Source organism: Doryrhamphus excisus, chromosome 2 (genome assembly GCF_030265055.1).
Source record: "Doryrhamphus excisus isolate RoL2022-K1 chromosome 2, RoL_Dexc_1.0, whole genome shotgun sequence".
NCBI classification, from domain to species: Eukaryota; Metazoa; Chordata; class Actinopteri; order Syngnathiformes; family Syngnathidae; genus Doryrhamphus; species Doryrhamphus excisus.
Window position 1 is genome coordinate 22,702,049 of NC_080467.1, and position 20,661 is coordinate 22,722,709.

Consider the following 20,661-nt stretch of genomic DNA (forward strand, 5'->3'; position numbering starts at 1 on the left):
CTGGATTCAGAGTCCAGAGTGCTAACCATGGAACCCTTTGTTTTGGATGTGACTGGCACCTTCTGGCGTAACAATGGAGGCTTTGCAAACCAGGACAACAACCTTACTCTCTGATGAGCGCAAAGTATTTTCGGGTACAATCCAGGGGTCTTGTGCTCTCATGGAAATGGCTGTTCTTTTCCAACAGGAGTTGAGATGAAACGTATTCAAATAGACACTCAAATGATCACTCAATCAGAATTACTCCGTTTGCCAATTTCAGACTGCGTGACAAAGACTCAAGTCCAACTCCATTGACAGGGAAGCGGAGGTCCTTCAGACAAGACGGTATTGCCATTCTTTGCCGGCAGACATAACACAAGAAACAGCTTGTCCTTCGAGCCGGACTTGAACCAGCGACCTAAGGATGCCAGCTTGAACCACTACAGTCCTCCGCTCTTCCAACTGAGCTATCGAAGGTCTTGTTGCTTTGGTGCGAATGAGTACAGCCAAGCGTTTGACAGCGTCTTCACTGTGTACTGCTTTCCTTTCCTGAGACGCCGGATCCAGAATCTCTTCGAAGCCGTCCGGAAGTCCTTCTCCATGGCTTCTCCAAACTCCTCCCATGTCAGAGTTTTTGGCTCAGCGAATGCCAAAGCCGCCGACCGCTTGGCCTGTCGGTTCCTGTCAGCTGAAGTCCCATGAGCCAAAAAGGCCCAATAGAACTCCTTCAGCTTGATGGCATCCCTCACCAATGGTATCCACCAACGGGTTCTAGGATTACCGCCACGACAGGCCCTGACCACCTTCGGGCCACTGCCGCCTCGACAATGGAGGCACAGAACATCCCTGCCTCTTGCAGGTCACTGGGAAGATATTCGGCTCGAAGGACCATTTGGTCCCGAACATGAAACTTTTGATCTGTGTGTGTCCCGGATTCAAGTCCCTGTTCAGGTGACCAGGTCTGAGGTCCTCTTGCAAACGCCTCCTTTGCCCTCAGAATACAAGGACAACAGGACAATACCTTGGTACTTTATGGAAACTACACGAGGAGCCGGGCTTTTAACTGGAACTGGAAAGACTTGCGGCCCCGCACTGTCAGAAGTGGGATTTGAACCCACGCCTCATTAGACACTGCAACCTGAATGCAGCACCTTCGACCGCTCGGCCATCCTGACCCTCCAGGTCTCGCTCCTTCTGTTCCCTGAGAAACTAGGTCAGCTGTGGAATTGATCAAACATCAGGATGGCCACATCAATAAAAACAGAACAAAAAATGATATCTAGAGCAGCAAAAGGCCTGATTAGCTCAGTCGGTAGAGCATGAGACTCTTAATCTCATGGTCGTGGGTTCGAGCCCCATATTGGGCGATTCAGCACTTTTATTGATACATCTGAAAGATATCTTTCCTGTTGAAAACTGTTCAACATGCAGAAAACATTTCATTCCAAATACACAAAAACAAGTCTTTTGACCAAAGGCCTGGGGGCTCACTTCGTAGGGCATCAGACTTTAAATCTGAGTGTCAAGAGTTCAAGTCCCTTCAGAGATCAAGCACAAGTCCTTGTTCCTATTTGTCACCTTAACTTTTTTTTGTAAAAGAAGGACTTGAATGGCCATGTTTCCACCCAGTTTCGAACTGGGGACCTTTTGCGTGTTAGGCAAACGTGATAACCGCTACACTATGGAAACCTGAAGGACGGGGCTTTTAAGGGGACTGAGCTCAATTTTATTCCACACATTAAAAATGTTACAAAAACAGGATTTTATTTTTCATTTAAAGAATACAGCCAGAGTCCGCCCGTTCCTCTCTCGGGCAAATAGAGAGATGCTGATGCATGCTTTTATTTCCAGTCGTATTGACTATTGCAATGCCCTGCTTTCTGGTCTTCCTAAAAGAAACATCACAAGTCTACAACTTTTACAGAACAACTTTTGCTGCACGTGTGCTGACGAGGACCAGAAGGCAGGCGCATATTACACCGCTTCTAAAATCACTGCATTGGCTCCCTGTATGTTTCAGGATCCATTTGAAGGTTCTCTTAATGGTTTTTAAATGCCTTGGGGGTTGTGGGCCTTCTTATTTTTTCTGAATTTCTTTTACGTTATGAACCCTCGCGGTCCATCAGGTCCTCCAACACCGACCTGTTATGTATTCCCAGCCCATCAGTCATCCGGGAAATATGGATTGTGTGTCCAAACTGGGGATGGATGCTCGTGTACACACCTTCAGACATCAAGCACATATCCTTGTTCCCATTTGTCATCTTGATTTTTTTGTAAAAGGAGGTCTTGGAAGGCCATGTTTCCACCCAGTTCCGAACTGGGGACCTTTTGCGTGTGAGGCAAACGTGATAACCACTACACTATGGAAACCTGAAGGACGGGGCTTTTAAGGGGACTGGTGAAGTCACAGAGCAGTTGCCAAACAATGAAACACGACGATGTGTCCAAAGTGGGGGCAGATTGACAATTGTCCAAATGGACAAAGATTTCTCCTTTGTAGGGAAAATTGTTCCAGAAATAATGGGCTTTTCTTCAACAAAACAAGACATCACAATCGCGGCTTGAAAGAAACACCTTAGCCACCCTCGGGGTCACTTTGATATCTTGGTGGACTCAACTTGTGCCCTTGGAGTCAATGGTTTGTAACCTCCTCTAACATTGTCTGGATGGCTGGATGTCTGGCCTTTTGAAGAATGAAGCTAAGGTCCTTTCAGCCAGCCAATAAGCCTTTTCAAACTATTTGCCAAGTCACAACATAAACAGGGATTTTTCTGAAAACCGGTCTTGAACCAGGGACCTTTAGAACTTCAGTCTAACGTTCTCCTAAGTGAGTATTTCAGCTTCTAAGGTGGTGTTCTGCTTTTTCAGTCGTGGGTAAAAGTGGGGGCAGGGTGAAACTGTGTCTGTGCCACGTGTGTTGCTGTGTACCTGGTCCAGTGTGTTCTCAACTTGGGTTGGAATGTCCCCATGCCGGTAACGGGTGGGGAATACAGTCAGTTGATGAGGATAAGAGCTACAGAAAATCGGAAGGATTTCACTGGTTGAAGTCTCCAGCTACCATAAAAACGGTCATGGGCCACAAGCCTGTTCTGAATTCCGCTTTGGCCAATCGACACTACATCAACTCAGCAGCAGTCCTTGTTAGTATAGTGGCCAGTATCTCCGCCTGTCACATGGAAGATTACGCGGTTCGATTCCCAGACGTGGAGTTCCTGTTTTGTGTGTCACGTTGAACCTTGAGCAGGGTTGCGGTTGCAACAACCAGTCCGGGAGAACAAGACCTCTATTCATCTTCTTCTCCAAGTGCTCAGCTGTGTTGTACAATCTGACAGTCCTTTGCTACCAAATCATTCCAGTCGTGGATAATGGAGCTGACAAGGAAAATGACAGCTGTGGGATTTCAACCAGTGGCTCCTGAGCGAAAGGAGCCTTAATCTGGTGCTTCAGACCACTCATCCACCCAACCCAAAACGGTGCCCTGATCAGGAAAAAACTGTGATCTTGTGAGGTTCGCTGACAACGGAGGACACTGAAATGGAGCCGCACAAAGGAGGGTACCTGCACTGTTTACGTGTCCGTCGACCAGGTAGACCGGGATTCGATTGGCGGACTTGGAATTGTTTTCATGTGCAGTGACAGCAGTTCACAGACAGCGCTGAAAGATGACCCGAACCGTTCGGCCGAGGACCAAGACAAATCCTATCTCCAGTCAAAACCTAACCAAATGTCAGTTCCCTGACCGGGAATCGAACAACGGCCACGGTGGTGAGAGCACCAAGTCCCAGCCACTAGACAACCAGGGACTGCATCGTGTCTGCACTCTGAAAGGCAGAGACTGTGTCGCTTTGACGTACTCCAGCAAAGGAACCAAAATAGTTCTGAGACTGGACCTTCTCTGCCAACACTGCATCAGCAGGGGAATTAGCTCAAATGGTAGAGCGCTCGCTTAGCATGTGAGAGGTAGCGGGATCAACGCCCGCATTCTCCATAAACTCCTTTGTTTTTTGATGAAATGTTCCCAAGTAGCGAATACTAATCCGGGCCCCAATCCCGATATCTAGGCCAAATACAGCCATAGGTATCACCCTAAACTGGATTCAGAGTCCAGAGTGCTAACCATGGAACCCTTTGTTTTGGATGTGACTGGCACCTTCTGGCGTAACAATGGAGGCTTTGCAAACCAGGACAACAACCTTACTCTCTGATGAGCGCAAAGTATTTTCGGGTACAATCCAGGGGTCTTGTGCTCTCATGGAAATGGCTGTTCTTTTCCAACAGGAGTTGAGATGAAACGTATTCAAATAGACACTCAAATGATCACTCAATCAGAATTACTCCGTTTGCCAATTTCAGACTGCGTGACAAAGACTCAAGTCCAACTCCATTGACAGGGAAGCGGAGGTCCTTCAGACAAGACGGTATTGCCATTCTTTGCCGGCAGACATAACACAAGAAACAGCTTGTCCTTCGAGCCGGACTTGAACCAGCGACCTAAGGATGCCAGCTTGAACCACTACAGTCCTCCGCTCTTCCAACTGAGCTATCGAAGGTCTTGTTGCTTTGGTGCGAATGAGTACAGCCAAGCGTTTGACAGCGTCTTCACTGTGTACTGCTTTCCTTTCCTGAGACGCCGGATCCAGAATCTCTTCGAAGCCGTCCGGAAGTCCTTCTCCATGGCTTCTCCAAACTCCTCCCATGTCAGAGTTTTTGGCTCAGCGAATGCCAAAGCCGCCGACCGCTTGGCCTGTCGGTTCCTGTCAGCTGAAGTCCCATGAGCCAAAAAGGCCCAATAGAACTCCTTCAGCTTGATGGCATCCCTCACCAATGGTATCCACCAACGGGTTCTAGGATTACCGCCACGACAGGCCCTGACCACCTTAGGGCCACTGCCGCCTCGACAATGGAGGCACAGAACATCCCTGCCTCTTGCAGGTCACTGGGAAGATATTCGGCTCGAAGGACCATTTGGTCCCGAACATGAAACTTTTGATCTGTGTGTGTCCCGGATTCAAGTCCCTGTTCAGGTGACCAGGTCTGAGGTCCTCTTGCAAACGCCTCCTTTGCCCTCAGAATACAAGGACAACAGGACAATACCTTGGTACTTTATGGAAACTACACGAGGAGCCGGGCTTTTAACTGGAACTGGAAAGACTTGCGGCCCCGCACTGTCAGAAGTGGGATTTGAACCCACGCCTCATTAGACACTGCAACCTGAATGCAGCACCTTCGACCGCTCGGCCATCCTGACCCTCCAGGTCTCGCTCCTTCTGTTCCCTGAGAAACTAGGTCAGCTGTGGAATTGATCAAACATCAGGATGGCCACATCAATAAAAACAGAACAAAAAATGATATCTAGAGCAGCAAAAGGCCTGATTAGCTCAGTCGGTAGAGCATGAGACTCTTAATCTCATGGTCGTGGGTTCGAGCCCCATATTGGGCGATTCAGCACTTTTATTGATACATCTGAAAGATATCTTTCCTGTTGAAAACTGTTCAACATGCAGAAAACATTTCATTCCAAATACACAAAAACAAGTCTTTTGACCAAAGGCCTGGGGGCTCACTTCGTAGGGCATCAGACTTTAAATCTGAGTGTCAAGAGTTCAAGTCCCTTCAGAGATCAAGCACAAGTCCTTGTTCCTATTTGTCACCTTAACTTTTTTTTGTAAAAGAAGGACTTGAATGGCCATGTTTCCACCCAGTTTCGAACTGGGGACCTTTTGCGTGTTAGGCAAACGTGATAACCGCTACACTATGGAAACCTGAAGGACGGGGCTTTTAAGGGGACTGAGCTCAATTTTATTCCACACATTAAAAATGTTACAAAAACAGGATTTTATTTTTCATTTAAAGAATACAGCCAGAGTCCGCCCGTTCCTCTCTCGGGCAAATAGAGAGATGCTGATGCATGCTTTTATTTCCAGTCGTATTGACTATTGCAATGCCCTGCTTTCTGGTCTTCCTAAAAGAAACATCACAAGTCTACAACTTTTACAGAACAACTTTTGCTGCACGTGTGCTGACGAGGACCAGAAGGCAGGCGCATATTACACCGCTTCTAAAATCACTGCATTGGCTCCCTGTATGTTTCAGGATCCATTTGAAGGTTCTCTTAATGGTTTTTAAATGCCTTGGGGGTTGTGGGCCTTCTTATTTTTTCTGAATTTCTTTTACGTTATGAACCCTCGCGGTCCATCAGGTCCTCCAACACCGACCTGTTATGTATTCCCAGCCCATCAGTCATCCGGGAAATATGGATTGTGTGTCCAAACTGGGGATGGATGCTCGTGTACACACCTTCAGACATCAAGCACATATCCTTGTTCCCATTTGTCATCTTGATTTTTTTGTAAAAGGAGGTCTTGGAAGGCCATGTTTCCACCCAGTTCCGAACTGGGGACCTTTTGCGTGTGAGGCAAACGTGATAACCACTACACTATGGAAACCTGAAGGACGGGGCTTTTAAGGGGACTGGTGAAGTCACAGAGCAGTTGCCAAACAATGAAACACGACGATGTGTCCAAAGTGGGGGCAGATTGACAATTGTCCAAATGGACAAAGATTTCTCCTTTGTAGGGAAAATTGTTCCAGAAATAATGGGCTTTTCTTCAACAAAACAAGACATCACAATCGCGGCTTGAAAGAAACACCTTAGCCACCCTCGGGGTCACTTTGATATCTTGGTGGACTCAACTTGTGCCCTTGGAGTCAATGGTTTGTAACCTCCTCTAACATTGTCTGGATGGCTGGATGTCTGGCCTTTTGAAGAATGAAGCTAAGGTCCTTTCAGCCAGCCAATAAGCCTTTTCAAACTATTTGCCAAGTCACAACATAAACAGGGATTTTTCTGAAAACCGGTCTTGAACCAGGGACCTTTAGAACTTCAGTCTAACGTTCTCCTAAGTGAGTATTTCAGCTTCTAAGGTGGTGTTCTGCTTTTTCAGTCGTGGGTAAAAGTGGGGGCAGGGTGAAACTGTGTCTGTGCCACGTGTGTTGCTGTGTACCTGGTCCAGTGTGTTCTCAACTTGGGTTGGAATGTCCCCATGCCGGTAACGGGTGGGGAATACAGTCAGTTGATGAGGATAAGAGCTACAGAAAATCGGAAGGATTTCACTGGTTGAAGTCTCCAGCTACCATAAAAACGGTCATGGGCCACAAGCCTGTTCTGAATTCCGCTTTGGCCAATCGACACTACATCAACTCAGCAGCAGTCCTTGTTAGTATAGTGGCCAGTATCTCCGCCTGTCACATGGAAGATTACGCGGTTCGATTCCCAGACGTGGAGTTCCTGTTTTGTGTGTCACGTTGAACCTTGAGCAGGGTTGCGGTTGCAACAACCAGTCCGGGAGAACAAGACCTCTATTCATCTTCTTCTCCAAGTGCTCAGCTGTGTTGTACAATCTGACAGTCCTTTGCTACCAAATCATTCCAGTCGTGGATAATGGAGCTGACAAGGAAAATGACAGCTGTGGGATTTCAACCAGTGGCTCCTGAGCGAAAGGAGCCTTAATCTGGTGCTTCAGACCACTCATCCACCCAACCCAAAACGGTGCCCTGATCAGGAAAAAACTGTGATCTTGTGAGGTTCGCTGACAACGGAGGACACTGAAATGGAGCCGCACAAAGGAGGGTACCTGCACTGTTTACGTGTCCGTCGACCAGGTAGACCGGGATTCGATTGGCGGACTTGGAATTGTTTTCATGTGCAGTGACAGCAGTTCACAGACAGCGCTGAAAGATGACCCGAACCGTTCGGCCGAGGACCAAGACAAATCCTATCTCCAGTCAAAACCTAACCAAATGTCAGTTCCCTGACCGGGAATCGAACAACGGCCACGGTGGTGAGAGCACCAAGTCCCAGCCACTAGACAACCAGGGACTGCATCGTGTCTGCACTCTGAAAGGCAGAGACTGTGTCGCTTTGACGTACTCCAGCAAAGGAACCAAAATAGTTCTGAGACTGGACCTTCTCTGCCAACACTGCATCAGCAGGGGAATTAGCTCAAATGGTAGAGCGCTCGCTTAGCATGTGAGAGGTAGCGGGATCAACGCCCGCATTCTCCATAAACTCCTTTGTTTTTGATGAAATGTTCCCAAGTAGCGAATACTAATCCGGGCCCCAATCCCGATATCTAGGCCAAATACAGCCATAGGTATCACCCTAAACTGGATTCAGAGTCCAGAGTGCTAACCATTACACCATGGAACCCTTTGTTTTGGATGTGACTGGCACCTTCTGGCGTAACAATGGAGGCTTTGCAAACCAGGACAACAACCTTACTCTCTGATGAGCGCAAAGTATTTTCGGGTACAATCCAGGGGTCTTGTGCTCTCATGGAAATGGCTGTTCTTTTCCAACAGGAGTTGAGATGAAACGTATTCAAATAGACACTCAAATGATCACTCAATCAGAATTACTCCGTTTGCCAATTTCAGACTGCGTGACAAAGACTCAAGTCCAACTCCATTGACAGGGAAGCGGAGGTCCTTCAGACAAGACGGTATTGCCATTCTTTGCCGGCAGACATAACACAAGAAACAGCTTGTCCTTCGAGCCGGACTTGAACCAGCGACCTAAGGATGCCAGCTTGAACCACTACAGTCCTCCGCTCTTCCAACTGAGCTATCGAAGGTCTTGTTGCTTTGGTGCGAATGAGTACAGCCAAGCGTTTGACAGCGTCTTCACTGTGTACTGCTTTCCTTTCCTTTCCTGAGACGCCGGATCCAGAATCTCTTCGAAGCCGTCCGGAAGTCCTTCTCCATGGCTTCTCCAAACTCCTCCCATGTCAGAGTTTTTGGCTCAGCGAATGCCAAAGCCGCGGACCGCTTGGCCTGTCGGTTCCTGTCAGCTGAAGTCCCATGAGCCAAAAAGGCCCAATAGAACTCCTTCAGCTTGACGGCATCCCTCACCAATGGTATCCACCAACGGGTTCTAGGATTACCGCCACGACAGGCCCTGACCACCTTAGGGCCACTGCCGTCTCGACAATGGAGGCACAGAACATCCCTGCCTCCCTCTGGATCTTGCAGGTCACTGGGAAGATATTCGGCTCGAAGGACCATTTGGTCCCGAACATGAAACTTTTGATCTGAGTGTCCCGGATTCAAGTCCCTGTTCAGGTGACCAGGTCTGAGGTCCTCTTGCAAACGCCTCCTTTGCCCTCAGAATACAAGGACAACAGGACAATACCTTGGTACTTTATGGAAACTACACGAGGAGCCGGGCTTTTAACTGGAACTGGAAAGACTTGCGGCCCCGCACTGTCAGAAGTGGGATTTGAACCCACGCCTCATTAGAGACTGCAACCTGAATGCAGCGCCTTCGACCGCTCGGCCATCCTGACCCTCCAGGTCTCGCTCCTTCTGTTCCCTGAGAAACTAGGTCAGCTGTGGAATTGATCAAACATCAGGATGGCCACATCAATAAAAACAGAACAAAAAATGATATCTAGAGCAGCAAAAGGCCTGATTAGCTCAGTCGGTAGAGCATGAGACTCTTAATCTCATGGTCGTGGGTTCGAGCCCCATATTGGGCGATTCAGCACTTTTATTGATACATCTGAAAGATATCTTTCCTGTTGAAAACTGTTCAACATGCAGAAAACATTTCATTCCAAATACACAAAAACAAGTCTTTTGACCAAAGGCCTGGGGGCTCACTTCGTAGGGCATCAGACTTTAAATCTGAGTGTCAAGAGTTCAAGTCCCTTCAGAGATCAAGCACAAGTCCTTGTTCCTATTTGTCACCTTAACTTTTTTTGTAAAAGAAGGACTTGAATGGCCATGTTTCCACCCAGTTTCGAACTGGGGACCTTTTGCGTGTTAGGCAAACGTGATAACCGCTACACTATGGAAACCTGAAGGACGGGGGTTTTAAGGGGACTGAGCTCAATTTTATTCCACACATTCAAAATGTTACAAAAACAGGATTTTATTTTTCATTTAAAGAATACAGCCAGAGTCCGCCCGTTCCTCTCTCGGGCAAATAGAGAGATGCTGATGCATGCTTTTATTTCCAGTCGTATTGACTATTGCAATGCCCTGCTTTCTGGTCTTCCTAAAAGAAACATCACAAGTCTACAACTTTTACAGAACAACTTTTGCTGCACGTGTGCTGACGAGGACCAGAAGGCAGGCGCATATTACACCGCTTCTAAAATCACTGCATTGGCTCCCTGTATGTTTCAGGATCCATTTGAAGGTTCTCTTAATGGTTTTTAAATGCCTTGGGGGTTGTGGGCCTTCTTATTTTTTCTGAATTTCTTTTACGTTATGAACCCTCGCGGTCCATCAGGTCCTCCAACACCGACCTGTTATGTATTCCCAGCCCATCAGTCATCCGGGAAATATGGATTGTGTGTCCAAACTGGGGATGGATGCTCGTGTACACACCTTCAGACATCAAGCACATATCCTTGTTCCCATTTGTCATCTTGATTTTTTTGTAAAAGGAGGTCTTGGAAGGCCATGTTTCCACCCAGTTCCGAACTGGGGACCTTTTGCGTGTGAGGCAAACGTGATAACCACTACACTATGGAAACCTGAAGGACGGGGCTTTTAAGGGGACTGGTGAAGTCACAGAGCAGTTGCCAAACAATGAAACACGACGATGTGTCCAAAGTGGGGGCAGATTGACAATTGTCCAAATGGACAAAGATTTCTCCTTTGTAGGGAAAATTGTTCCAGAAATAATGGGCTTTTCTTCAACAAAACAAGACATCACAATCGCGGCTTGAAAGAAACACCTTAGCCACCCTCGGGGTCACTTTGATATCTTGGTGGACTCAACTTGTGCCCTTGGAGTCAATGGTTTGTAACCTCCTCTAACATTGTCTGGATGGCTGGATGTCTGGCCTTTTGAAGAATGAAGCTAAGGTCCTTTCAGCCAGCCAATAAGCCTTTTCAAACTATTTGCCAAGTCACAACATAAACAGGGATTTTTCTGAAAACCGGTCTTGAACCAGGGACCTTTAGAACTTCAGTCTAACGTTCTCCTAAGTGAGTATTTCAGCTTCTAAGGTGGTGTTCTGCTTTTTCAGTCGTGGGTAAAAGTGGGGGCAGGGTGAAACTGTGTCTGTGCCACGTGTGTTGCTGTGTACCTGGTCCAGTGTGTTCTCAACTTGGGTTGGAATGTCCCCATGCCGGTAACGGGTGGGGAATAAGTCAGTTGATGAGGATAAGAGCTACAGAAAATCGGAAGGATTTCACTGGTTGAAGTCTCCAGCTACCATAAAAACGGTCATGGGCCACAAGCCTGTTCTGAATTCCGCTTTGGCCAATCGACACTACATCAACTCAGCAGCAGTCCTTGTTAGTATAGTGGCCAGTATCTCCGCCTGTCACATGGAAGATTACGCGGTTCGATTCCCAGACGTGGAGTTCCTGTTTTGTGTGTCACGTTGAACCTTGAGCAGGGTTGCGGTTGCAACAACCAGTCCGGGAGAACAAGACCTCTATTCATCTTCTTCTCCAAGTGCTCAGCTGTGTTGTACAATCTGACAGTCCTTTGCTACCAAATCATTCCAGTCGTGGACAATGGAGCTGACAAGGAAAATGACAGCTGTGGGATTTCAACCAGTGGCTCCTGAGCGAAAGGAGCCTTAATCTGGTGCTTCAGACCACTCATCCACCCAACCCAAAACGGTGCCCTGATCAGGAAAAAACTGTGATCTTGTGAGGTTCGCTGACAACGGAGGACACTGAAATGGAGCCGCACAAAGGAGGGTACCTGCACTGTTTACGTGTCCGTCGACCAGGTAGACCGGGATTCGATTGGCGGACTTGGAATTGTTTTCATGTGCAGTGACAGCAGTTCACAGACAGCGCTGAAAGATGACCCGAACCGTTCGGCCGAGGACCAAGACAAATCCTATCTCCAGTCAAAACCCTAACCAAATGTCAGTTCCCTGACCGGGAATCGAACAACGGCCGCGGTGGTGAGAGCACCAAGTCCCAGCCACTAGACAACCAGGGACTGCATCGTGTCTGCACTCTGAAAGGCAGAGACTGTGTCGCTTTGACGTACTCCAGCAAAGGAACCAAAATAGTTCTGAGACTGGACCTTCTCTGCCAACACTGCATCAGCAGGGGAATTAGCTCAAATGGTAGAGCGCTCGCTTAGCATGTGAGAGGTAGCGGGATCAACGCCCGCATTCTCCATAAACTCCTTTGTTTTTTGATGAAATGTTCCCAAGTAGCGAATACTAATCCGGGCCCCAATCCCGATATCTAGGCCAAATACAGCCATAGGTATCACCCTAAACTGGATTCAGAGTCCAGAGTGCTAACCATTACACCATGGAACCCTTTGTTTTGGATGTGACTGGCACCTTCTGGCGTAACAATGGAGGCTTTGCAAACCAGGACAACAACCTTACTCTCTGATGAGCGCAAAGTATTTTCGGGTACAATCCAGGGGTCTTGTGCTCTCATGGAAATGGCTGTTCTTTTCCAACAGGAGTTGAGATGAAACGTATTCAAATAGACACTCAAATGATCACTCAATCAGAATTACTCCGTTTGCCAATTTCAGACTGCGTGACAAAGACTCAAGTCCAACTCCATTGACAGGGAAGCGGAGGTCCTTCAGACAAGACGGTATTGCCATTCTTTGCCGGCAGACATAACACAAGAAACAGCTTGTCCTTCGAGCCGGACTTGAACCAGCGACCTAAGGATGCCAGCTTGAACCACTACAGTCCTCCGCTCTTCCAACTGAGCTATCGAAGGTCTTGTTGCTTTGGTGCGAATGAGTACAGCCAAGCGTTTGACAGCGTCTTCACTGTGTACTGCTTTCCTTTCCTTTCCTGAGACGCCGGATCCAGAATCTCTTCGAAGCCGTCCGGAAGTCCTTCTCCATGGCTTCTCCAAACTCCTCCCATGTCAGAGTTTTTGGCTCAGCGAATGCCAAAGCCGCGGACCGCTTGGCCTGTCGGTTCCTGTCAGCTGAAGTCCCATGAGCCAAAAAGGCCCAATAGAACTCCTTCAGCTTGACGGCATCCCTCACCAATGGTATCCACCAACGGGTTCTAGGATTACCGCCACGACAGGCCCTGACCACCTTAGGGCCACTGCCGTCTCGACAATGGAGGCACAGAACATCCCTGCCTCCCTCTGGATCTTGCAGGTCACTGGGAAGATATTCGGCTCGAAGGACCATTTGGTCCCGAACATGAAACTTTTGATCTGAGTGTCCCGGATTCAAGTCCCTGTTCAGGTGACCAGGTCTGAGGTCCTCTGTCACTCTGTCAGAAGTGGGATTTGAACCCACGCCTCATTAGAGACTGCAACCTGAATGCAGCGCCTTCGACCGCTCGGCCATCCTGACCCTCCAGGTCTCGCTCCTTCTGTTCCCTGAGAAACTAGGTCAGCTGTGGAATTGATCAAACATCAGGATGGCCACATCAATAAAAACAGAACAAAAAATGATATCTAGAGCAGCAAAAGGCCTGATTAGCTCAGTCGGTAGAGCATGAGACTCTTAATCTCATGGTCGTGGGTTCGAGCCCCATATTGGGCGATTCAGCACTTTTATTGATACATCTGAAAGATATCTTTCCTGTTGAAAACTGTTCAACATGCAGAAAACATTTCATTCCAAATACACAAAAACAAGTCTTTTGACCAAAGGCCTGGGGGCTCACTTCGTAGGGCATCAGACTTTAAATCTGAGTGTCAAGAGTTCAAGTCCCTTCAGAGATCAAGCACAAGTCCTTGTTCCTATTTGTCACCTTAACTTTTTTTGTAAAAGAAGGACTTGAATGGCCATGTTTCCACCCAGTTTCGAACTGGGGACCTTTTGCGTGTTAGGCAAACGTGATAACCGCTACACTATGGAAACCTGAAGGACGGGGGTTTTAAGGGGACTGAGCTCAATTTTATTCCACACATTCAAAATGTTACAAAAACAGGATTTTATTTTTCATTTAAAGAATACAGCCAGAGTCCGCCCGTTCCTCTCTCGGGCAAATAGAGAGATGCTGATGCATGCTTTTATTTCCAGTCGTATTGACTATTGCAATGCCCTGCTTTCTGGTCTTCCTAAAAGAAACATCACAAGTCTACAACTTTTACAGAACAACTTTTGCTGCACGTGTGCTGACGAGGACCAGAAGGCAGGCGCATATTACACCGCTTCTAAAATCACTGCATTGGCTCCCTGTATGTTTCAGGATCCATTTGAAGGTTCTCTTAATGGTTTTTAAATGCCTTGGGGGTTGTGGGCCTTCTTATTTTTTCTGAATTTCTTTTACGTTATGAACCCTCGCGGTCCATCAGGTCCTCCAACACCGACCTGTTATGTATTCCCAGCCCATCAGTCATCCGGGAAATATGGATTGTGTGTCCAAACTGGGGATGGATGCTCGTGTACACACCTTCAGACATCAAGCACATATCCTTGTTCCCATTTGTCATCTTGATTTTTTTGTAAAAGGAGGTCTTGGAAGGCCATGTTTCCACCCAGTTCCGAACTGGGGACCTTTTGCGTGTGAGGCAAACGTGATAACCACTACACTATGGAAACCTGAAGGACGGGGCTTTTAAGGGGACTGGTGAAGTCACAGAGCAGTTGCCAAACAATGAAACACGACGATGTGTCCAAAGTGGGGGCAGATTGACAATTGTCCAAATGGACAAAGATTTCTCCTTTGTAGGGAAAATTGTTCCAGAAATAATGGGCTTTTCTTCAACAAAACAAGACATCACAATCGCGGCTTGAAAGAAACACCTTAGCCACCCTCGGGGTCACTTTGATATCTTGGTGGACTCAACTTGTGCCCTTGGAGTCAATGGTTTGTAACCTCCTCTAACATTGTCTGGATGGCTGGATGTCTGGCCTTTTGAAGAATGAAGCTAAGGTCCTTTCAGCCAGCCAATAAGCCTTTTCAAACTATTTGCCAAGTCACAACATAAACAGGGATTTTTCTGAAAACCGGTCTTGAACCAGGGACCTTTAGAACTTCAGTCTAACGTTCTCCTAAGTGAGTATTTCAGCTTCTAAGGTGGTGTTCTGCTTTTTCAGTCGTGGGTAAAAGTGGGGGCAGGGTGAAACTGTGTCTGTGCCACGTGTGTTGCTGTGTACCTGGTCCAGTGTGTTCTCAACTTGGGTTGGAATGTCCCCATGCCGGTAACGGGTGGGGAATAAGTCAGTTGATGAGGATAAGAGCTACAGAAAATCGGAAGGATTTCACTGGTTGAAGTCTCCAGCTACCATAAAAACGGTCATGGGCCACAAGCCTGTTCTGAATTCCGCTTTGGCCAATCGACACTACATCAACTCAGCAGCAGTCCTTGTTAGTATAGTGGCCAGTATCTCCGCCTGTCACATGGAAGATTACGCGGTTCGATTCCCAGACGTGGAGTTCCTGTTTTGTGTGTCACGTTGAACCTTGAGCAGGGTTGCGGTTGCAACAACCAGTCCGGGAGAACAAGACCTCTATTCATCTTCTTCTCCAAGTGCTCAGCTGTGTTGTACAATCTGACAGTCCTTTGCTACCAAATCATTCCAGTCGTGGACAATGGAGCTGACAAGGAAAATGACAGCTGTGGGATTTCAACCAGTGGCTCCTGAGCGAAAGGAGCCTTAATCTGGTGCTTCAGACCACTCATCCACCCAACCCAAAACGGTGCCCTGATCAGGAAAAAACTGTGATCTTGTGAGGTTCGCTGACAACGGAGGACACTGAAATGGAGCCGCACAAAGGAGGGTACCTGCACTGTTTACGTGTCCGTCGACCAGGTAGACCGGGATTCGATTGGCGGACTTGGAATTGTTTTCATGTGCAGTGACAGCAGTTCACAGACAGCGCTGAAAGATGACCCGAACCGTTCGGCCGAGGACCAAGACAAATCCTATCTCCAGTCAAAACCCTAACCAAATGTCAGTTCCCTGACCGGGAATCGAACAACGGCCGCGGTGGTGAGAGCACCAAGTCCCAGCCACTAGACAACCAGGGACTGCATCGTGTCTGCACTCTGAAAGGCAGAGACTGTGTCGCTTTGACGTACTCCAGCAAAGGAACCAAAATAGTTCTGAGACTGGACCTTCTCTGCCAACACTGCATCAGCAGGGGAATTAGCTCAAATGGTAGAGCGCTCGCTTAGCATGTGAGAGGTAGCGGGATCAACGCCCGCATTCTCCATAAACTCCTTTGTTTTTTGATGAAATGTTCCCAAGTAGCGAATACTAATCCGGGCCCCAATCCCGATATCTAGGCCAAATACAGCCATAGGTATCACCCTAAACTGGATTCAGAGTCCAGAGTGCTAACCATTACACCATGGAACCCTTTGTTTTGGATGTGACTGGCACCTTCTGGCGTAACAATGGAGGCTTTGCAAACCAGGACAACAACCTTACTCTCTGATGAGCGCAAAGTATTTTCGGGTACAATCCAGGGGTCTTGTGCTCTCATGGAAATGGCTGTTCTTTTCCAACAGGAGTTGAGATGAAACGTATTCAAATAGACACTCAAATGATCACTCAATCAGAATTACTCCGTTTGCCAATTTCAGACTGCGTGACAAAGACTCAAGTCCAACTCCATTGACAGGGAAGCGGAGGTCCTTCAGACAAGACGGTATTGCCATTCTTTGCCGGCAGACATAACACAAGAAACAGCTTGTCCTTCGAGCCGGACTTGAACCAGCGACCTAAGGATGCCAGCTTGAACCACTACAGTCCTCCGCTCTTCCAACTGAGCTATCGAAGGTCTTGTTGCTTTGGTGCGAATGAGTACAGCCAAGCGTTTGACAGCGTCTTCACTGTGTACTGCTTTCCTTTCCTGAGACGCCGGATCCAGAATCTCTTCGAAGCCGTCCGGAAGTCCTTCTCCATGGCTTCTCCAAACTCCTCCCATGTCAGAGTTTTTGGCTCAGCGAATGCCAAAGCCGCCGACCGCTTGGCCTGTCGGTTCCTGTCAGCTGAAGTCCCATGAGCCAAAAAGGCCCAATAGGATGCTTGACGGCATCCCTCACCAATGGTATCCACCAACGGGTTCTAGGATTACCGCCACGACAGGCCCTGACCACCTTAGGGCCACTGCCGCCTCGACAATGGAGGCACAGAACATCCCTGCCTCCCTCTGGATCTTGCAGGTCACTGGGAAGATATTCGGCTCGAAGGACCATTTGGTCCCGAACATGAAACTTTTGATCTGAGTGTCCCGGATTCAAGTCCCTGTTCAGGTGACCAGGTCTGAGGTCCTCTTGCAAACGCCTCCTTTGCCCTCAGAATACAAGGACAACAGGACAATACCTTGGTACTTTATGGAAACTACACGAGGAGCCGGGCTTTTAACTGGAACTGGAAAGACTTGCGGCCCCGCACTGTCAGAAGTGGGATTTGAACCCACGCCTCATTAGAGACTGCAACCTGAATGCAGCGCCTTCGACCGCTCGGCCATCCTGACCCTCCAGGTCTCGCTCCTTCTGTTCCCTGAGAAACTAGGTCAGCTGTGGAATTGATCAAACATCAGGATGGCCACATCAATAAAAACAGAACAAAAAATGATATCTAGAGCAGCAAAAGGCCTGATTAGCTCAGTCGGTAGAGCATGAGACTCTTAATCTCATGGTCGTGGGTTCGAGCCCCATATTGGGCGATTCAGCACTTTTATTGATACATCTGAAAGATATCTTTCCTGTTGAAAACTGTTCAACATGCAGAAAACATTTCATTCCAAATACACAAAAACAAGTCTTTTGACCAAAGGCCTGGGGGCTCACTTCGTAGGGCATCAGACTTTAAATCCGAGTGTCAAGAGTTCAAGTCCCTTCAGAGATCAAGCACAAGTCCTTGTTCCTATTTGTCACCTTAACTTTTTTTGTAAAAGAAGGACTTGAATGGCCATGTTTCCACCCAGTTTCGAACTGGGGACCTTTTGCGTGTTAGGCAAACGTGATAACCGCTACACTATGGAAACCTGAAGGACGGGGCTTTTAAGGGGACTGAGCTCAATTTTATTCCACACATTAAAAATGTTACAAAAACAGGATTTTATTTTTCATTTAAAGAATACAGCCAGAGTCCGCCCATTCCTCTCTCGGGCAAATAGAGAGATGCTGATGCATGCTTTTATTTCCAGTCGTATTGACTATTGCAATGCCCTGCTTTCTGGTCTTCCTAAAAGAAACATCACAAGTCTACAACTTTTACAGAACAACTTTTGCTGCACGTGTGCTGACGAGGACCAGAAGGCAGGCGCATATTACACCGCTTCTAAAATCACTGCATTGGCTCCCTGTATGTTTCAGGATCCATTTGAAGGTTCTCTTAATGGTTTTTAAATGCCTTGGGGGTTGTGGGCCTTCTTATTTTTTCTGAATTTCTTTTACGTTATGAACCCTCGCGGTCCATCAGGTCCTCCAACACCGACCTGTTATGTATTCCCAGCCCATCAGTCATCCGGGAAATATGGATTGTGTGTCCAAACTGGGGATGGATGCTCGTGTACACACCTTCAGACATCAAGCACATATCCTTGTTCCCATTTGTCATCTTGATTTTTTTGTAAAAGGAGGTCTTGGAAGGCCATGTTTCCACCCAGTTCCGAACTGGGGACCTTTTGCGTGTGAGGCAAACGTGATAACCACTACACTATGGAAACCTGAAGGACGGGGCTTTTAAGGGGACTGGTGAAGTCACAGAGCAGTTGCCAAACAATGAAACACGACGATGTGTCCAAAGTGGGGGCAGATTGACAATTGTCCAAATGGACAAAGATTTCTCCTTTGTAGGGAAAATTGTTCCAGAAATAATGGGCTTTTCTTCAACAAAACAAGACATCACAATCGCGGCTTGAAAGAAACACCTTAGCCACCCTCGGGGTCACTTTGATATCTTGGTGGACTCAACTTGTGCCCTTGGAGTCAATGGTTTGTAACCTCCTCTAACATTGTCTGGATGGCTGGATGTCTGGCCTTTTGAAGAATGAAGCTAAGGTCCTTTCAGCCAGCCAATAAGCCTTTTCAAACTATTTGCCAAGTCACAACATAAACAGGGATTTTTCTGAAAACCGGTCTTGAACCAGGGACCTTTAGAACTTCAGTCTAACGTTCTCCTAAGTGAGTATTTCAGCTTCTAAGGTGGTGTTCTGCTTTTTCAGTCGTGGGTAAAAGTGGGGGCAGGGTGAAACTGTGTCTGTGCCACGTGTGTTGCTGTGTACCTGGTCCAGTGTGTTCTCAACTTGGGTTGGAATGTCCCCATGCCGGTAACGGGTGGGGAATACAGTCAGTTGATGAGGATAAGAGCTACAGAAAATCGGAAGGATTTCACTGGTTGAAGTCTCCAGCTACCATAAAAACGGTCATGGGCCACAAGCCTGTTCTGAATTCCGCTTTGGCCAATCGACACTACATCAACTCAGCAGCAGTCCTTGTTAGTATAGTGGCCAGTATCTCCGCCTGTCACATGGAAGATTACGCGGTTCGATTCCCAGACGTGGAGTTCCTGTTTTGTGTGTCACGTTGAACCTTGAGCAGGGTTGCGGTTGCAACAACCAGTCCGGGAGAACAAGACCTCTATTCATCTTCTTCTCCAAGTGCTCAGCTGTGTTGTACAATCTGACAGTCCTTTGCTACCAAATCATTCCAGTCGTGGACAATGGAGCTGACAAGGAAAATGACAGCTGTGGGATTTCAACCAGTGGCTCCTGAGCGAAAGGAGCCTTAATCTGGTGCTTAAGACCACTCATCCACCCAACCCAAAATGGTGCCCTGATCAGGAAAAAACTGTGACCTTGTGAGGTTCGCTGACAACGGAGGACACTGAAATGGAGCCGCACAAAGGAGGGTACCTGCACTGTTTACGTGTCCGTCGACCAGGTAGACCGGGATTCGATTGGCGGACTTGGAATTGTTTTCATGTGCAGTGACAGCAGTTCACAGACAGCGCTGAAAGATGACCCGAACCGTTCGGCCGAGGACCAAGACAAATCCTATCTCCAGTCAAAACCCTAACCAAATGTCAGTTCCCTGACCGGGAATCGAACAACGGCCACGGTGGTGAGAGCACCAAGTCCCAGCCACTAGACAACCAGGGACTGCACCGTGTCTGCACTCTGAAAGGCAGAGACTGTGTCGCTTTGACGTACTCCAGCAAAGGAACCAAAATAGTTCTGAGACTGGACCTTCTCTGCCAACACTGCATCAGCAGGGGAATTAGCTCAAATGGTAGAGCGCTCGCTTAGCATGTGAGAGGTAGCGGGATCAACGCCCGCATTCTCCATAAACTCCTTTGTTTTTTGATGAAATGTTCCCAAGTAGCGAATACTAATCCGGGCCCCAATCCCGATATCTAGGCCAAATACAGCCATAGGTATCACCCTAAACTGGATTCAGAGTCCAGAGTGCTAACCATGGAACCCTTTGTTTTGGATGTGACTGGCACCTTCTGGCGTAACAATGGAGGCTTTGCAAACCAGGACAACAACCTTACTCTCTGATGAGCGCAAAGTATTTTCGGGTACAATCCAGGGGTCTTGTGCTCTCATGGAAATGGCTGTTCTTTTCCAACAGGAGTTGAGATGAAACGTATTCAAATAGACACTCAAATGATCACTCAATCAGAATTACTCCGTTTGCCAATTTCAGACTGCGTGACAAAGACTCAAGTCCAACTCCATTGACAGGGAAGCGGAGGTCCTTCAGACAAGACGGTATTGCCATTCTTTGCCG

At 47.7% G+C, this 20,661-nt stretch overlaps 25 non-coding genes across 25 annotated transcripts; 5 read left to right on the forward strand and 20 right to left on the reverse strand.

Annotated features, from left to right (window-relative positions):
* Positions 1 to 372: 372 nt before the first annotated feature.
* trnay-gua (transfer RNA tyrosine (anticodon GUA)) lies at positions 373 to 459 on the reverse strand. The gene is given in 2 exon segments: positions 373 to 408; positions 423 to 459. It is a non-coding gene; the product is annotated as a tRNA-Tyr (tRNA).
* Positions 460 to 1,075: 616 nt separating this feature from the next.
* trnal-cag (transfer RNA leucine (anticodon CAG)) lies at positions 1,076 to 1,157 on the reverse strand. Its single transcript has one exon. It is a non-coding gene; the product is annotated as a tRNA-Leu (tRNA).
* Positions 1,158 to 1,276: 119 nt separating this feature from the next.
* trnak-cuu (transfer RNA lysine (anticodon CUU)) lies at positions 1,277 to 1,349 on the forward strand. Its single transcript has one exon. It is a non-coding gene; the product is annotated as a tRNA-Lys (tRNA).
* A 249-nt stretch (positions 1,350 to 1,598) lies between these two features.
* trnav-aac (transfer RNA valine (anticodon AAC)) lies at positions 1,599 to 1,671 on the reverse strand. Its single transcript has one exon. It is a non-coding gene; the product is annotated as a tRNA-Val (tRNA).
* A 611-nt stretch (positions 1,672 to 2,282) lies between these two features.
* trnav-cac (transfer RNA valine (anticodon CAC)) lies at positions 2,283 to 2,355 on the reverse strand. The gene has a single exon. It is a non-coding gene; the product is annotated as a tRNA-Val (tRNA).
* Positions 2,356 to 4,448: 2,093 nt separating this feature from the next.
* On the reverse strand, positions 4,449 to 4,535 carry trnay-gua (transfer RNA tyrosine (anticodon GUA)). The gene is given in 2 exon segments: positions 4,449 to 4,484; positions 4,499 to 4,535. It is a non-coding gene; the product is annotated as a tRNA-Tyr (tRNA).
* Positions 4,536 to 5,151: 616 nt separating this feature from the next.
* trnal-cag (transfer RNA leucine (anticodon CAG)) lies at positions 5,152 to 5,233 on the reverse strand. The gene has a single exon. It is a non-coding gene; the product is annotated as a tRNA-Leu (tRNA).
* Positions 5,234 to 5,352: 119 nt separating this feature from the next.
* Positions 5,353 to 5,425, forward strand: trnak-cuu (transfer RNA lysine (anticodon CUU)). Its single transcript has one exon. It is a non-coding gene; the product is annotated as a tRNA-Lys (tRNA).
* A 249-nt stretch (positions 5,426 to 5,674) lies between these two features.
* Positions 5,675 to 5,747, reverse strand: trnav-aac (transfer RNA valine (anticodon AAC)). The gene has a single exon. It is a non-coding gene; the product is annotated as a tRNA-Val (tRNA).
* A 611-nt stretch (positions 5,748 to 6,358) lies between these two features.
* On the reverse strand, positions 6,359 to 6,431 carry trnav-cac (transfer RNA valine (anticodon CAC)). Its single transcript has one exon. It is a non-coding gene; the product is annotated as a tRNA-Val (tRNA).
* A 2,100-nt stretch (positions 6,432 to 8,531) lies between these two features.
* On the reverse strand, positions 8,532 to 8,618 carry trnay-gua (transfer RNA tyrosine (anticodon GUA)). Its single transcript is given in 2 exon segments — positions 8,532 to 8,567; positions 8,582 to 8,618. It is a non-coding gene; the product is annotated as a tRNA-Tyr (tRNA).
* Positions 8,619 to 9,247: 629 nt separating this feature from the next.
* On the reverse strand, positions 9,248 to 9,329 carry trnal-cag (transfer RNA leucine (anticodon CAG)). The gene has a single exon. It is a non-coding gene; the product is annotated as a tRNA-Leu (tRNA).
* A 119-nt stretch (positions 9,330 to 9,448) lies between these two features.
* Positions 9,449 to 9,521, forward strand: trnak-cuu (transfer RNA lysine (anticodon CUU)). Its single transcript has one exon. It is a non-coding gene; the product is annotated as a tRNA-Lys (tRNA).
* Positions 9,522 to 9,769: 248 nt separating this feature from the next.
* trnav-aac (transfer RNA valine (anticodon AAC)) lies at positions 9,770 to 9,842 on the reverse strand. Its single transcript has one exon. It is a non-coding gene; the product is annotated as a tRNA-Val (tRNA).
* Positions 9,843 to 10,453: 611 nt separating this feature from the next.
* On the reverse strand, positions 10,454 to 10,526 carry trnav-cac (transfer RNA valine (anticodon CAC)). Its single transcript has one exon. It is a non-coding gene; the product is annotated as a tRNA-Val (tRNA).
* A 2,101-nt stretch (positions 10,527 to 12,627) lies between these two features.
* Positions 12,628 to 12,714, reverse strand: trnay-gua (transfer RNA tyrosine (anticodon GUA)). The gene is given in 2 exon segments: positions 12,628 to 12,663; positions 12,678 to 12,714. It is a non-coding gene; the product is annotated as a tRNA-Tyr (tRNA).
* Positions 12,715 to 13,230: 516 nt separating this feature from the next.
* Positions 13,231 to 13,312, reverse strand: trnal-cag (transfer RNA leucine (anticodon CAG)). The gene has a single exon. It is a non-coding gene; the product is annotated as a tRNA-Leu (tRNA).
* A 119-nt stretch (positions 13,313 to 13,431) lies between these two features.
* trnak-cuu (transfer RNA lysine (anticodon CUU)) lies at positions 13,432 to 13,504 on the forward strand. The gene has a single exon. It is a non-coding gene; the product is annotated as a tRNA-Lys (tRNA).
* Positions 13,505 to 13,752: 248 nt separating this feature from the next.
* Positions 13,753 to 13,825, reverse strand: trnav-aac (transfer RNA valine (anticodon AAC)). Its single transcript has one exon. It is a non-coding gene; the product is annotated as a tRNA-Val (tRNA).
* A 611-nt stretch (positions 13,826 to 14,436) lies between these two features.
* trnav-cac (transfer RNA valine (anticodon CAC)) lies at positions 14,437 to 14,509 on the reverse strand. Its single transcript has one exon. It is a non-coding gene; the product is annotated as a tRNA-Val (tRNA).
* A 2,101-nt stretch (positions 14,510 to 16,610) lies between these two features.
* On the reverse strand, positions 16,611 to 16,697 carry trnay-gua (transfer RNA tyrosine (anticodon GUA)). The gene is given in 2 exon segments: positions 16,611 to 16,646; positions 16,661 to 16,697. It is a non-coding gene; the product is annotated as a tRNA-Tyr (tRNA).
* Positions 16,698 to 17,314: 617 nt separating this feature from the next.
* trnal-cag (transfer RNA leucine (anticodon CAG)) lies at positions 17,315 to 17,396 on the reverse strand. The gene has a single exon. It is a non-coding gene; the product is annotated as a tRNA-Leu (tRNA).
* Positions 17,397 to 17,515: 119 nt separating this feature from the next.
* trnak-cuu (transfer RNA lysine (anticodon CUU)) lies at positions 17,516 to 17,588 on the forward strand. The gene has a single exon. It is a non-coding gene; the product is annotated as a tRNA-Lys (tRNA).
* A 248-nt stretch (positions 17,589 to 17,836) lies between these two features.
* On the reverse strand, positions 17,837 to 17,909 carry trnav-aac (transfer RNA valine (anticodon AAC)). The gene has a single exon. It is a non-coding gene; the product is annotated as a tRNA-Val (tRNA).
* A 611-nt stretch (positions 17,910 to 18,520) lies between these two features.
* On the reverse strand, positions 18,521 to 18,593 carry trnav-cac (transfer RNA valine (anticodon CAC)). Its single transcript has one exon. It is a non-coding gene; the product is annotated as a tRNA-Val (tRNA).
* Positions 18,594 to 20,661: the final 2,068 nt, after the last annotated feature.